Source organism: Marmota monax, unplaced genomic scaffold (assembly GCF_021218885.2).
Source record: "Marmota monax isolate L192 unplaced genomic scaffold, Marmota_monax_Labrador192_F-V1.1 WCK01_AAM20220418_F8-fsc00141, whole genome shotgun sequence".
Lineage (NCBI taxonomy): Eukaryota > Metazoa > Chordata > Mammalia > Rodentia > Sciuridae > Marmota > Marmota monax.
The window spans coordinates 1895728-1911450 of record NW_026692981.1 but is presented as its reverse complement, the minus strand read 5'-3'; the positions used below and the strand labels follow the sequence as shown (position 1 = coordinate 1911450).

Here is a 15723-nt window from a genome sequence, read left to right as displayed (position 1 = left end):
CCTAAGAGAGTGTCAAGTTCCACTCAGTGGTAAAGGAGAACTCGAAGGAAGCAGCCAAACCTCAGCCTAGTCATTGCACGTGCCCTCAGCCTTTCAAGGCACAAGAGGAGCAGGGTGTGCCTAAGACCTGCACCAACAACCACAAGCCCCCACTGGTCACCACACCTGTGCCTTAGACGGCAATGGTGACAGTCCAGCCCTTCATTACAGCTGCATTTTCCAATGACCCACTCACTGGGTCAACAGTACTGAACGTTCCCGTGTAGACCTTCCCTTAGAGGAGAAAATGGATGGAGCACATGACACGAACCCATGTGCCTGGCAAGTGGTTCTTCATAAGTGCTCATTGTTGGTCTTCTGGTCAATACACGAGAGTCAAGTCACCAGTGAGTTTGGTTGACTTCAACTGAACACTACAGAGTTCTGACCATCTTACTTTACAGCACTGTGCCATTGACTTCTGAGTATAATCCTGCAGTAGGAATTGTTATCCCCATTTATAGATGGGGAAACCAAGGTTCAAGAGACTTGTCCAAGTTGAAATCTAAAGTTTAATCAACTTTATATGCACATAAAAAAAAAAAAAGAACAGGTTTAGGAACCTGCGTACAGTACCCAGGCTGTGGTGGCCAGGCTGTGGTGGCCCTACCGTCATGTCCCCCATTCTTCAGAAGTCACAGTTAAGCCATGCTTGTATTCCTGACCCACAGAAACTGTGGGATAATAAACGTGTGTTGTTTTAGATGTTAACTTTGTGGCAATTTATTATGCAGCAGTAGAAAGAGTGACCTTTAAAAATAGAAACTGTATTGTGGTCACTCTCCGCTTAAAGCCCCGCCTTCATTGCCTACTTGGACTGCAGAAGAAATCCCACCCTGCATCCCATTGCCGGCCAGGCCGGGGTCCTCTCCAGCCTCCGGCAGCACATAGGCCCTCTCCTCCCCAGCTGCAGCCACCAGGGCTCTGGTTCCTTTCTTCCCACCTTGCATGGTGTACAGTCTGACGGCGCCACTCGTCACTGCAATCACACAGCCACAGTGGGGTCTGGGGAGAGCGTGAAGAGCTACCGCTAACAGGCTCCACAGGACACCTGGGGGGGTGCGGGGTGCGGAGCTGATCCCCACCCTGGAGGGAGGCCCACTTCCCCTCTGCTCACTTCCCCTCACCGCCTTCCCCAGGCAGTGTCTGCTGGGCATGATGAACAGGGTTAAGGGAGTGACGGGCAGAAGGGTGACGGGGCAGGCTGAGATGCGGTGCCCTGCTGAGTGACCCCCTCAAGCCTGTCCCATCTCCTTTCCATTTCTGTCCCGTTGGAAAGGTAACGCTGATGCTCTGAGAAGCTGAGCAAATAACTTGCTCACAATCACAAAAGTGAAGCTAAAATTTAAGGTCAGGTGTGAATCCAAATTTAGAGCTCTTTTAACTTAGAATGTTCCACCACAACTTACTCCCAACTTCCCCTTTTGGGCTGGGGGTAGCTTGCTGAGGGCTGCTTGTGAATGTTGTGTGTGTGTGTGTGTGGTACTGGGGACTGAACCCAGTGGTGCTCTACCTGTTAGCTACATCTCTAGCCCCCCTTTTCTTTCTTTCTCTTCTTTTTTCTTTTTGTTTGTTTTTGAGACAGGATCTTAAACTAGTCACCAACTTGAGATCCTCCTGCCTCAGCCTCCCAAGTCCCTGAGATTAAAGGCATGCACCCCCATGTTGGCACCCCTCTATGTATCAGTCTTCATTGGAATCACTCCTGAGTACAAGTGATAGGTGTTATTTCAATAATTACCCAGAGTAATTGAGAACAGCTCAGGCACCAGGCACTCTGCTCAGGGCAGTGGGTGCAGAGGGAAGCCCAGTAGTCTCACCACGTGCCTGTGAGCCTGGCGCTGGAGGTGGTTATAAATAAGTGAGGTGTGTTATGAAAGAAGAAGTGCCACGGTGCTATGGGAACCACAGTTATTTTTGGCCTCACAACCAGTGTATGAACTTGGGCTACACTGGAAAGCGTCTCTTCCCATAACTGAACCTATGCTGACCTCCCTGCACAGACCCTTTATAAACCAGTGTTGGACTGGAGAGCCGACTCGGCCAGGCCGGCCTGACCATTCTTTCTGCTATCAGTGGTCACCAGGAGACAGCGGGAAAGGCCCCAAGGTGCAGCCACTTTGCTTTCCTGGTTGAGAACTTCAGATGAGGAGTACAGAGCTCAGAGCCTGCCCAGGACCACACTGTAAGGGAGTGGACTTGCCGCTTAATCAGGAGGTCTTGGAGATGTGTTCCTGTCCACCACCCTCTCCACTGACATTCCTGAATGTTCCTCGTGCCTGTTGTGCTGGTGGGTTCTCGCCTCATTGACTCGTCCTGGAGGGAGGTGAGAGGTACATCCGAGACCCAGTCTCTTCCCAACTGTGAGGCTCAACGCCCACGTGGGCAGCAGATCCAACGCCCTGCTCTGAAGTTCCTCCTCTGCTCGTATGACCTTTCTTTAGAGGGTGGCCACCCAAGTGCAGGGCCCAGTTCCAGCTTGGAATGCCGCCAGTTTACGACTCTCCAACTCCTTTCTCACGCTCTGATACCGTGCCGCCCTCCACCTCGACCCCATCTGTTGATTCTTCCTTTGTTGCTCTGACCAGTTTTTCTTCCTCTCTCTGTTTTCAGTTTTCTGACTCAGGAAGTGCATGAGCATCACTCTGGGGAAGAGTCTCAAATGCAGGTTTTCAGGTCACCTCGCATCCTTCCATCAAGACCACGGCAGTGCTGGACAGTCATCTCCGAATGTGCTTCGGAAACAGTGGTCTACATAAAGCCCCGAGAGGCGTCCAGCCCCACCGGCTCTGCAGTGAGGTTCTGGAAACCTTCTGGCTGTGTGCCACCCTGCTGCCAGCCACCCACGCAGGGGACAGCCCTAGAAAGGGTCCTGGACTTAGGGCAGAGATGCTTCAGTTCTATTTTAGTTGTCAATGGAGAACTTGGCAAATCTCAGCTTTTTTGGGCCTCTGTGTCCTCACGTGTCACAGGAAGATCTAGACAGCGATGGCCCAGCGGCCTGTTGCTCCAACGTTTGACATTTCCTGCTTTTTGTTTTTGCTCAAGCCTTCCTACTTCCTGGAGTCTTCCTCCTCTGCTGAGTCTTTTCCAATCACCTTCTCTGCTGCCTCTAGGTTCTTCTCCAAGGATCCTACCTGGCCTCCCTCATGACATGACACGGTCACCCTTTGAGCCCTCCGTCTCCAGAACACAGCCCTAAGCACACACCTGCCTTCTGTGGAGAAGGGGCACACTCCTCACGAGGTCACAGACTCCTCCACACAGGAGCCACGTGCCACGCGGAACACAGAGGTGGCCAATGAATAGCACTAAATGAGGAATGTGAGCTCCCGCTGCCCCTGCTGGCCCCCTGCTGGCCTCCGTCACCATCTCCCCTGGAAAATGGCATCACAAGCCTGCATTTATTGGCATCCAAGCAGCACCCACAGAAGCGTGTTTCCCCCTGGGGGGCAACAGCTGGGGCTTGCTCATGCTGAGCGTGAGACTCACCTGGTCCTGCCCCTGTGTCTATGACTGTGGCGCGTCCTGGGGCAGAGACCCCTCGGGCGGCTGCCTCACCATCACCTTACACATCTGCTTGCACGGTGGAAGCTTGCTTGCCACCATCGGCATGTTAGTGTGTCCCAGGAATGAATGACTCAGGGTGCTGACGTCAGGCCCAGGTGCTCTGACCAATCACCCCAATCCTGAACCCCACCTCCACCTGCTTCTCGCTTCCACACCTGGTGCCCGGCAGGCTGCACAGACAGAAGTAAGCAGATGGGAAATTAAATCTGCTCTGAGCGTAGCACAGCCTCCTTCCCTCCGAGCCCTGCCCTCCAGGTTTCTTACACTATTGTTATATTTCACACAGAGGCCATTTTCTGCAATAACGTAACCTAGACCCGTGGTTCCAGTTGTTTTGGCCTCAACACCTGTTCATACAATAACATAGTCTAGAGCAGTCATTTTCAAACATTTGGTTCCAAGACCATTTTAGACTTTAAAAAATTCTGAGGAGGTTGGGGACTCCTGAAAGGGTCTTGGGAAACCTCAGGGGTCCTCAGACCACATTTTTTTAAGAACCAGTGATTTAGACTGACAAAAATGTTGGCAAAACGTTAATTTGAGAATCTTTATCATTCTGAATGCCTAAGGCTGAAAGTACACAGCTTGCATTTAACCGATAAGCATTATTGGTTAAACAATACTTACTATTGAGTATTAATAAGGTATTCGTATGAGCATAAAGCAATTCACAGAGAAGTAGAAACGGTAGAAACTCAGAGTTTTCTATATGCAGAATGCCAGGTCCTTAATGTCCTTAAGGTTGGAACTTAACTTTCACTATGCAATGTCCCTTCCTCTGTCTCATCATCAGGGGAAACAGTAAAGTGTCAGACAGACGTTCAGGTTCCCCACGGTGACTGCTTGGCGTCCCAGCTGGCTCAAGGCAGCCTCTGGCTTGCAGGTTGTCCGCTGCTCCTGTCTCTTCTCCAGCCTTCTCCAGCTTGCTGTCTGCCTGAGCCCACCCAGGGACCACGTCAGAGGCTGCCCTGCCCTGATGTGTTGCCTGGGTCTAGCCAACGGGGCCCTAACAGGGGACAGAAGCTTGCCAGGGTATGAACCCACCGGCTTCTCCCTGTGGGGTCCGCTCGGGCTGCGTCCTTCACCAAGGGTGACTGTTCCCTTCCGGAGGCCCCCTCTGCACAGCCGTCTCTCCTCACAGGTTCCGGCAGCTTCTTCCTGTCCTTCCTTTGGTCCAGCAGTGGCTCTGAGTGCTGAGGCTGAGCCAGCCCTGTCCTGCGTCCTCCTCTCCCCTTGGTAAGCAAAACATTCCAGACTCATTCTAAGTTGAGGGAGCCCTCAGTTTCTCAATAATGCCCTGATTCATACTAATTAAAAATCACCTATCAGGGCTGGGGATGTGGCTCAAGCGGTAGCGCGCTCGCCTGGCATGCGCGGGTGCTGGGTTCGATCCTCAGCATCACGTAAAAATAAAAAAATAAAGTTGTTGTGTCCACCGAAAACTGAAAAATAAATATTTAAAAAATTCTCTCTTGGGCTGGGGATGTAGCTCAGTTGGTAGGGTGCTTGCCTCCCATGCACAAGGCCCTGGGTTCAATCCCCAGCACCACACACACACACACACACACACACAATTCTCTCTCTCTCTTAAAAAACAAAAAATCTCCTATTGATCATTGAAAACATTTCAAACCTGGCCAGCCCACTCTTATGCTGTACTTCTGGCTCCTGGCTTCCTCCCTGGACTCCCAGGAATCCCGTCACCCGACAGCTGGTCTCAGGCTGGGTGGCACAGTACACAATGGCCCGGGATGGGCCCCAAGGCAGGCCAAGCGGGTTGCTAGAGTCAGCTGGAAAGGACTGTGAGGAAAAGGCTCAGAGGAAGCTCAGGGCTGGGCTGGAGTGTGGCGTGGTGGTGGGGGCTGAGGGACACACACACACACACACACACACACACCACGATTCAACCCTGGATATGTCTCCAGCCAGGCAGTCAGCTGAAAGTATGAGACGCCCTGTTCCTTCTAATTCTGTGGCTGGCCTGAGAGGGTGACCACAATCAGCCAACCCAGCTCCTCACTGCTTTCCAGGATGGGGCTCTAAGAGATCAGGAATGTCCCCTGCACTGGCCGTCCCCCAGGAGGTCTTATCCGAGAGCAGCTAAAATGCATTTGTTACTTAAAATTTTTTAAAAGGATGATGATTTTTTTTTTAAAAAAGTCTGCTTTTATCCACTCATACTTTAAAAATATTTTGTTATTCATGGGCCTCCTATAATTTGATATTCATTCCTCCTTCCATTTTAGGCCAGGGATGTTGTTCTACACCATCTCCCTCTCCCGGCCCCTGAATTTGCAGAGATAGTTCCAAAGGCCAGTTCCTTCCCCTTCATGAGCTGAGGAGGTGGCTTCAGGAGGTGTCTTGAGGAGGAATTAGAGACCCAGTAGCTGTGTCTTAGAGCTTTGTCACTGGTGTTTAATCTTCACCATCTGTGGGACTTTATTTGGAGTGCGATTTGCATCTGGAACTGAGGTCTCATGGGGGTTAAATGAGTTTTTGTTACTACAGAAGCAAGGCCAGAGAGCTACCGAGAGTCTGGAGGCACAGGGCACGCAGGGAGCCCACTTGGGAGCCGGGAAGGAGGTCCTCCTGGCTGTGCGCTGACCTCCCCCAGCAGCTCTCTCCCTGCTCTGGGCTCTGAGTCCAGCAGGCTCTGGGTGGCTCGGAGCCCACTGGACATCCTAGGTAGCCCCAGCATCTGAGGCCTCTTCCCTCCCAAGTCCCTTTCGCAGCTGGCATTCATTTTATGCAGAATCTGGATCCTGGATCCAAGGTCCATCCCCAGGCCCCGCAGAGTTTCCCTTGGAGAGTGGGAAGTAGGAGCCTGACTCTGGCCCACAGCTTGCTGGGCCCACGCAACCTTTTTGGTGGGAGCCGGAGCCAGATGCTGTGGCCTTTCCCCTCTTCTGCCCTCTGTCCCCACACACTCCACATCCCTGGCAGCTGAGGACAGGAGTTGTGGCAACAGGACAGAGCGCTGTCATCCTCCATGATTAGCCAGGCGAGTGAGGCTGCTGTACTATCTCGGCATCCACAGCGCTCTGGCACCTAATGAATTATTCACGCCGCTGAAGTGTAATCCGCTGTCACGTTCAAAATAGGTCATTCGCGCGAAGGCTGCTGGAGGTGAGAGTCTCACAGCGATGGTAACAAATCCAGGTGCTTTGGTTTAAGCAAATCGTGCAGTCAGTGGCTTCTCCAAGCAATCCCGTATTAAATGTCTTAGTGGACCCCAGCCGGGTTTTCATTAGCAGCCGCAGGGACAGCTGGACAGCTGGATGTGGGCTGGGGCGAGACCAGGGATGATGTCTCTGCTTTAACCTTTTCCCCTGTTGACACCCCCAAGGAGCCTCGAGGGGCTTCATGAGAAAGATAAATGTGAACACCTCTGTTCACTGAGCCCTGAGCACACGATGCCCAGTCAGCATTAGCACACCCCAGGGACAGGGTCCAGAAGAGCAAGCAGACGTGGGTCTGTCTCTGGGCGCCACATCCACAGAGAAATCCAAGTTCAACAGCTGCGGGCCGGGCGCCCCTGTGCTCAGCGCTCACTCACAGACAGCTGGCCTCTTCAGCACTCGGAACACACTTGCCTCTTGCTGGTGGTAGGTACGCCATTCGGCTCAAGTGCCCAGTGCCATGCAAACATTGGGCTGGCTCCTTCAGTGGTGGGTTAACCTTTGTGTTTTGAGGGCAAAAGGACAGTCTTACAGGAAGAAGAGCAACTTTCTCTAAGATTAGAATAAAGAAGTGATTGAACTTGAAAGATTGGAGTGAAACTCTAGTGAATGAGCTGTACTGCTGTTGGCTGCTCTGGACGTGTGGCCAGGGAGGCCGCGAACGCTCCTGGGGGAAGGGGAAGGGGGAGGAGGAGGGGTTCTCCTGAGTCTATGAGCCACAGCCTGGAGGCAGAGGGCTAGGCTTTGACCCTGAGAGCACAGCACCCAGTGCAGGAGAACAAGTGGAGAGGTCACCTGCCACAGGCCTGCTGCGGAGGACGCCACGCTCTCACCCTCAGCCACTCACCCAGGAGCCTGCCCAGGCCGCCCAGCCCTCCCCGTGGCCCAGTGGTTGACCCGGAGCAGTTGCATTGCAGGGTCTGGGACTAGTCCAGGTGGGTCCTGCTGCCCTGTTCCCCAGGCTGGAGAAGGGTCTGTGGGGGATCTTCACCTGTCTGTGCTGCTTCAGCGGATGTGAGCACGTAGAGGGGTCTTCACAAAGTCACCCACTAGACACTTGACTGTCCCCAGCTGGACTCCTGCTCCCCCTCCACAGCAGCCCTGCTCAGCCCCGCCTGCTCCTCCACAGCTTTCCTCATCCCAGGAAAGAGCGAGGTTCCCCTCCCGGGCGAAGCCTCCCGGCTAATGGCCCTCTTCCTCTCAGGTGCCACGTGCCCCTGGACGCCCCAGCGCCAGGCCCGGCAGGCTCCCACCAGCTCCTCCCCTGGATATTCCAAGTCCTTTAAGCAGCCTCTGCTCCTGCTTCCTTTGTCCTGTCTCCACTTTAAAAATCGACGACTTTTTTAAAGCGAGGAGATACATACATCTGTATGTGTGTGTGCTGTTGTGGTAAAATACACATAAGGTTTAGCATTTTGGCCATTTGTAAGCGTACCATTTAGTAGTGAAAGGCATATCCCCATTCCCACGGGTGGAAGGACCCTTTTGTAAGTCAAGCCAGACGACGCCCTCTTTGGTAGGCCTTGGCCGGTGGCTCCCTGAGTTATGCAGAGAAGAAACACTCTTACAGGGCTTTGCAGGAGCTGGAACCCCCAAACCTCCTGGAGTCTCATCTCCTTGCCCCCGGCTCTGTTCCCCCTGTGCTCGGCTACTGGTCTCCTTGCTGTTCCTGAAACAGCCTCCTGCCCACGCCCACAGGTTGGCCTCCACTGCCCCGCAGCCTCCGGGCACTCAGCACAGCCTTCCTGCACCACCACTGCACGCGTCACCTGTCACATGTCATGTTTCTGCAGGGGTGCCTGTCCACCTCCCTTCAGTACAATGGAGTGTCACTTCACAGGGGCTGGGCCTTTCCTGAAGTCACCGCTGAGAGCCAGAACAGGACTGAACCTAGCTCATGGCAGACTTTAACAGTACTCTTTCAAAGACCAAAGAAATCAATCTTATATCCTGGTGTAGCTCATAAACTCCCAAGTGAGCCACCTCTTTCACCCAAGCCATCCTCCAGAGGAGCTTGGTTCGTGCTGATCTTGACGTACTCATGCAGAGACCCTGCAGAGGATTCCCAAGGAGACAGAAGTGCTAGAAGGCATCCCATATCAGGCTACACACGCTGTGAGGAAGAAAGGTCTTTCTAAGATTGAGTTAGATAAATCCAGCCTTGGCTTGGTCTAGATCAGCTTCTGAGAATCTCTTCTATCTTTTGTGGCAATTTGGTTCACTCCTGTGGAGTATACGTGGTTTAAAGGAAAGCAATGGCTCTGCAGACTTTTAGAAATCGCCTTGTATTTTGGTATACCCATCCTGAACTATTTTTTTTTAAGTGAGGAGATACATACATTTGTGTGTGTGTGTGTGTTGTGGTAAAATACACATAACATAAAATTTAGCATCTTAGCCATTTGCAAGTGTACCCTGAATTAATAGTGAAAAGTATATTCCCCTTGTTCTGCAATCTCTTTCATTTTGTAAAACGAAACTCTATGCTTATTAAAGTCATCCATCCTCTTCTCTGCCCCAGGCAACTGCCATCCAGTTATTGTCTCAATGATGACTTTAGGTACCTCATACAAGTGACATTGTAAAGTATTTGTCTTTTTTGAGACTGAATATGCTTAGCACAATGTCCTTAAGATTCACCCATGTTGTAGCAGGTGTCAGAGTCTCACTCCTTAGAGCTGAAGAGTTCTCTGTGTGTGTATGTGCCACAGTTTACATGTGCCTTCTCCCTCAAGGGATACTTAAGCTGCTTGCACCACTTGGCCGTTGTCCATAACACTCAAATACAGCGTACACATACCTTTTCAAGACCCTGCTTTCAATTTCTTTGGGTATATTCCCAGACTGGAATCTGGATCTTTTGGTAATGCTATTTTTAATGTTTTGAAGAATTGCCATACTATTTTCCATAGCAATGGCACCCAATTTTACATCACCACCTGTTACAGTTTGGATCCAGAACGTCCCCCACAGTCTCGTGTGTTGAATGCCTGTTCCCAGTGTAGCCACGTTCAGAGGTGGGACTTTTAGGTGATGATTGGATCAGGGCTCTGACCTCATCAGTGGATTGATCCATTTGATGAATTAATCATTTGAATGAACTCACTGTAGGCAGGTGAGGCCTGATTGGAGGAAGTAAGTCCCAGGGAGTGTGTCCTTGGGGATTAGATCTTGTCCCTGTGCCCTTCCGCTCTCTTTCAGTCTCTGCTTCCTGGCTGCCCTGAGCCGAGTAGCTCTGCTCTGCCGCACCCTCTGCCATGATGTTCTGCTTTGCCTCAGGCCCAAAGCAATGGAGCCAGCCAACCACGGACTGAACCTCTGAGACCAGGAGCCAACATAAACTTGCCTCTCTAAGTTGTTTGTGTCAGGTGTTTTGATCACAGAGATAAAAGGCTGACTAACTCACCACTGATTTACATTCCCACCAACAGTGGTAGAAAGAGTGACTTCCCCCTACAGCCAGCCAGAGCTGCTCAGAGATGCCTAACAGCTAAACATTCCTACTTCTTCTAATGCTTAGCAACCAGGAGCCGAGTGGCCCCTGCTGAATGTGCATGGGTGTGTGTGGCAGTGCTTTTAGCTCTCTCCTGTCGCGTCTCTTTTGAAAAGGCTTCCTTGTTCTCAAATTAACATGCAGGCAGAGCACACTCATGCTGGTCTGCCTTACAGACTTGGGGCAGTGGGCAAGAGCCAGCACTGGTTTGGGAAGATCAAAACTCCACTAATCCCATGTAATCTTCTAACGTCAAGGTAATGCACTTCCCATCTGTGGTGTTTTGGGAGATGTCCTCGGAGGCCTGCACCACGCTCCTTGTCAACTAGGGGACTTGCGTGTGTGGGAAAGCCCCGAAGACCGTCTTGGGTCCTGCTTGCGGATCAGTCGTTCTCTATGAGTAGGTCAGAGGGCTTCAGATCTCACAGACCAGGGAGCCCTAGAGTCTCCGGGGAGAGAGGTCCCTTGCAGTGGTGCAGGGGAGTAAGTGGGAGGCCCCTGGACACTTGCTGTGAGCTCTCTTCTTTCGCCTTATTTACTGTTGGGCTTGGAGACAGATATTTGGCCATTTACCTCGTCCTCCTTCACCCTGTGCATGATACCACCCCCTCTGCAGCCAGCGCACACTGTGTAGCACCCCTTATTTTTGTCACCCTTCCAACTTCTGTTACATTATTATGTAATAGGATGCTATGAATTGTCTTTAAGAGTTTCAACATAACCATGAGGGGGTAAGTCCCTTCCCAGCTAGAGACTTAATAAGGAGAAGACGCTCCTAGCCCACACAAAGGCCTTCTGTCTAAACAGCCAGGTAAGAGATATTTTAGGATTTGTGGGCCGAGAGGTAAAAATGAGGAAATTACGTAGATACTCATAACAAGGGGAAAAAAGCAAAATTTCACATTTTTTTATTGACAAAGTTTAAAGTATAATAATTGAGTACTTTTTGGGTAACAATGGTGTACTAAAGAGAAGAATGGAATTCTTTATCTTTGAGAGACTTCTTCAATTAATTTTCAATTAATTTTCCTTAACTGAGATTCAAAATTTGTACCTTACATGGAATCAATTGCAGATGTTCATCTGTGAAGACCACTCTCTTGCTGCGGGCTGCACTTGGCCTGCAGGTGGTGGCTTGTCAGCCTGGAACAAGAGCAGGCAGAGAGCCTCTGGCTTGCTTTGGCAGTCCAACCCACGAGCGCGGGTTCTGAAGGCATTCGCCACGGTCTTTCTGGGCTTATCATCAATGTTAGGAAGATGCAGGGGTTCTCTGTCCTCTGCATTGTGATGCTTTTGTAAATGACAAGATGTGCTGTGTCTTCACAAATGGAAGAGGAAGCTTCTGACCCACCACCCACAGTCTTCCTCGCCGTAGGAAGGTCGGGTGGTCCATTCCTGGTCGGCCCTGCTACAGCTGGGGTCATTGCTAACCTCACTGGCCAGTGGTGAGCCCTGGTCAGAACAGGGCTCAGTGAATGGTCAGTTCCCCCAGGGCTGATTCTACGCACCTGCTCTCTTGCCTCTGTAGTGGTGGACTGAGCACCAGGGGCTAGTGTTTGTCCTCCTGTACATTCATGTGCCATGAGCATCTTCACATGCAAATGCACGTAATGCATGTAAGCAGACGGTCATCGTTATTTACCATTGGAAATATTTAAAGAGAAATGGAAGTAAAAATGAACACAGAGTGCCTCCAAAGGGGAAATTATAGAGGTTTCATTTAAAATCTTAGTTACTGTCCCAAGATGATGCAGTAATATGAATGTGTATGTGTGTGCGTGTGGATATATACGTGTATACATATATAATCAAAGTCTTCAGTGGTGATGCCTACAAATCAGAAATGCTTAGCACAAGTGGAAAGGTCAGCCTTCTTCAGCTCACATTCCTGAAAGAGCTCTGGAAAGCGGAGAAGAGGTCGGCAGTAACGGGGATGAGTTCACCACAGTAAAAGCTCACCCAGGGAACAGGTCCCGGCTATGGCTAGAGATACTGTTAAGAAGGACCTTCACCTCCAGCACTTACGGACCAAGCAACAGGCCCCTCTCCGCCAAAAACTGCCATCGTGTCTTTTGCTCTTCAATACCCAAGCATTTTCAAAGGGAGAGCAGATTGGTGACAGCGAGAGAAAGTGGGGAAGACATTGTGCCCTGCGTCTGTGCCAAGCAGGGAGTTTATTCTGAGCCCTGCCTGGGTCACATGGTGAGGAATCAGGGGCAGCCAGGCTTGCTGTCCAGGAGCCAGAGGCATCTCTATAGCCCTGGGAAAGGGGGCAGTCTCAACAGCCTTGCTCTAATCTGCCGTGTCTTTGATTAAGCCAACTTGTCCCTGTTTGTGACAAAAACCAGGAGTAGAAGAGGGGAACTGTATAGACTTGGGAAGCTGGGACAACTGAGAAAATCACAGTGGAATAATAGTTGACATCTATGTAGTGAGCCCTGAATGACTTTCATTTGTCTCATGCATTATCTCCCTTAACCTCAGTTATTTTTTAAAGGGACAAACACCATCATTATTATTATCATCACTATCATCACCATCACCATCACCAGCACTACCACCATCACCATTATTACCACTATCATCCTCACCAACACCATCACCACCTTCATCATTCCCAGCATCATCGAGATCACCAACACCATCACTATTATCCCCATCACCATCATCATCATTTCTACCATCATCACTATCAATACCTCTATCATCAAAACCATCACCAACACTACCAACACCACCACCGTCATCATCACCACTACCACCATCACCATCACTTACACCATCACCACCATCAGCACCATAACCATCATCATCCCATCCCCATCACCACCACCACCATCACATCTTCACCCAATATCATTATTACCACCATCACCACCATCAGTATTGTAATCCCCATGTGGAAGGAGGAATTGAAGTTTCTGAAGGGTTAGATAATTTGACTAAGATCAAACAACTAGTAAGTCGAACTTGATAGTTTGAATTCAAATACTTTACTTACTCTGTAGCATATTGCTACTTTCCCACAGTTTGAACTCTGAATAGTAAAAATCAAAGATTGAAGAGTAGCGTAGCGTCAGAGTTTCTGTATGTAAAGTACTTGGTATAGCAGCAGGTTGGAGAAGGTGCCTGGCCCTGCTCTGGAAACCCCCTGGCAGAGGGAGCACACGATACAAGCCCCAGTGGCAGTGTGCCTGTCACTCAGAGCAGCGGTGCTTTCTAGAGGGGCTTTTTATCAGACTTCATGGTGGGATTTTAAGTTTTGATGGTTTTTGGTTTTGAGAGATGTTAATGGAGACCCACGGCATGTGGGCCAGGACTTGAGGAGAAGAGCCCGTTTCCCAGGTTTCAGTCACATAAGCTAGCTTCAGGGAATAAAAAGCACCTTCCACAAAGCACCTGCATACTGCGTCTCTGGCATATTTTCCTAAATGCCACTCTACAGGTACCCCATGCTGTTATCAACCGAAGGAAAAGACGGCACCATAGGAAGTGTCTCCGTACTTATTCCCTCTCAGGGCTTTCTGGAGGCGAAATTCCAGAGAATAAAAAGCTGAGTCCAACAGCTCAGCCAGCTGACGGCTTGCGATCTGAAAGACAGATCCTTCTCTCCTTGTGTCTAGCTCATGACTTCTAGCTCTGATAAATGATGTACAACAGAGTCTTGCAGAAGAAGCGTCCTCCCCGTGGGAGCCGAGTCCCAGGGTGCAATCATGGCCGCGCTCAGCTCCCAACAGTCCAGACGGGAGGGAAGCCGTGCAGAACATGAAGACCTGCAGGATTTTTTCTCTGCTCGCTAGGTTCTCTATGACTGCAAATCTTTACAAAGTTGATATGTTTTCTCTTCCGTCAGTTGGAGAAACAGACACACTGCCCTCCCTAGGAGCCCAGGGTTGCCTCACTTTTAGTCTCCTTGAGCTGCTATGTCCCATCATCCCCCCTGGGACACCCATGAACAATTAAATTCAGCCACAAATATACTATTTATAGTAACTTTGAAATAAACGTTTATGCTTATAGAGTTCTATTCTTTTGATAAAAGTTACAGATAAGTGATTAGCAATAATATCCATTGTTATTATTAATGATGTTACATAATAAGGTTTACAGTGTGATTTCCAACCTACTTCTGTGCACCCATGTCAATTTCATTGAGATATCTGCAGAACTAAAAACATGGGACTTAATGGGTTAATTGTCCTCTGTCTGAAGCATTCGTTAAGTTGAGGCATGAAAAGTTCCAGACATAGAGTTCACCTGTGCAGGAGTGAGGATAACAAATACACACATACACCTGGTGCCGTACACTGGACATCATCACTGCCAGTTTTCCTTCTTCATGAGACTGGGGATGGAATCGGGTGCTTAACCCCCCCCCCCCCCCCCAGCCTCTTCTATTTTTTTTTTTATTTTGAGACACTGTTTCCTTAAGTTGCTGAGGCTGACCTTGCTCTTGTGACCCTCCTGCCTCAGCCTCCCGAGTCACTGGGATTACAGGCAGGCGCCACCACACCTGGCTCCTTATCTCTGCCTTCCAGTTGTTATCCCAGCATGGGTCAAACCTTTCTCTTAAAAACAGAGAAACATGAAGGAGTAGCTTGTTGTTTTCATGACAAGAGGCCCCAGATGATTGGTGGGATGTGCTCTGTCTACACCACACAGCAAGAGGTGCTCAGCTGTGTGAACTCGGGGCAAATTGGCTTGGATAGAGCTTAGGTTCTCCACTCAGCCTTCTTTCCTCCCAGGTGCACAGCTGCCTTGGGGCCCCCAGATCCCCAGGGAACAGCACAGGGTGAGCCTGGAGCCCACTGCCCGTGGGGAAATATGTGAGTGTTCAGGTCCCACCTGCGCCCCGGTTTGGGGTCCATTTTCTCTTTCGTTTTGACTTGATAGGACTGCCCTAATTTGTTTTCTCTTCCTGTCCAATTGTCCTGCTTTCTTTTTGGTTCTTGAAATGGTCATTTTAATTTGGCTCAACTAAGACCTTTTCCTCCTTTAGAATCACTCTAGAGTCAAACAATATGAAGCATCTTAATTGACCATCACAGCTTTTGGCAAACAGTCCATGGGCAAAATTCAGCCATTTAAAAATAAATGAGAAGCTGAACAAGCTGGCACCTGCTAAGCTCACGGAGACACCGTGGCCTGGTTGACTGGACAGGTGGCCTCTCTTCAACGGATGTGTTGGCTTGAGTAAGTGATATGGCTCTATCGAGGAAAGGAAGATAGTCTTCCCCATTTATTCAACGTTGTTACAACACTTTCACGGTTCTTTTCCCATCTTTCTTTTTAAGAGATTATCACGTGTACAATGAGTTTGCACAGACTGTAAGTTTTCAGGTCAAATCCTATAGAAGACACACCTGAGCACACCTTCACTATGCCTAAACAGCTAAGACTTTGCTGGCTGCTGGTGGAGATACTAAAGCAAACATTTAAGAT

General features: G+C 50.0%; 1 protein-coding gene across 7 annotated transcripts in view; it reads right to left on the bottom strand.

Moving 5' to 3' along the window:
* The window catches only part of Ripor2 (RHO family interacting cell polarization regulator 2), a 177064-nt gene that overhangs the window by 78808 nt on the left and 82533 nt on the right, over positions 1 to 15723 (bottom strand). The window lies entirely within an intron of this gene.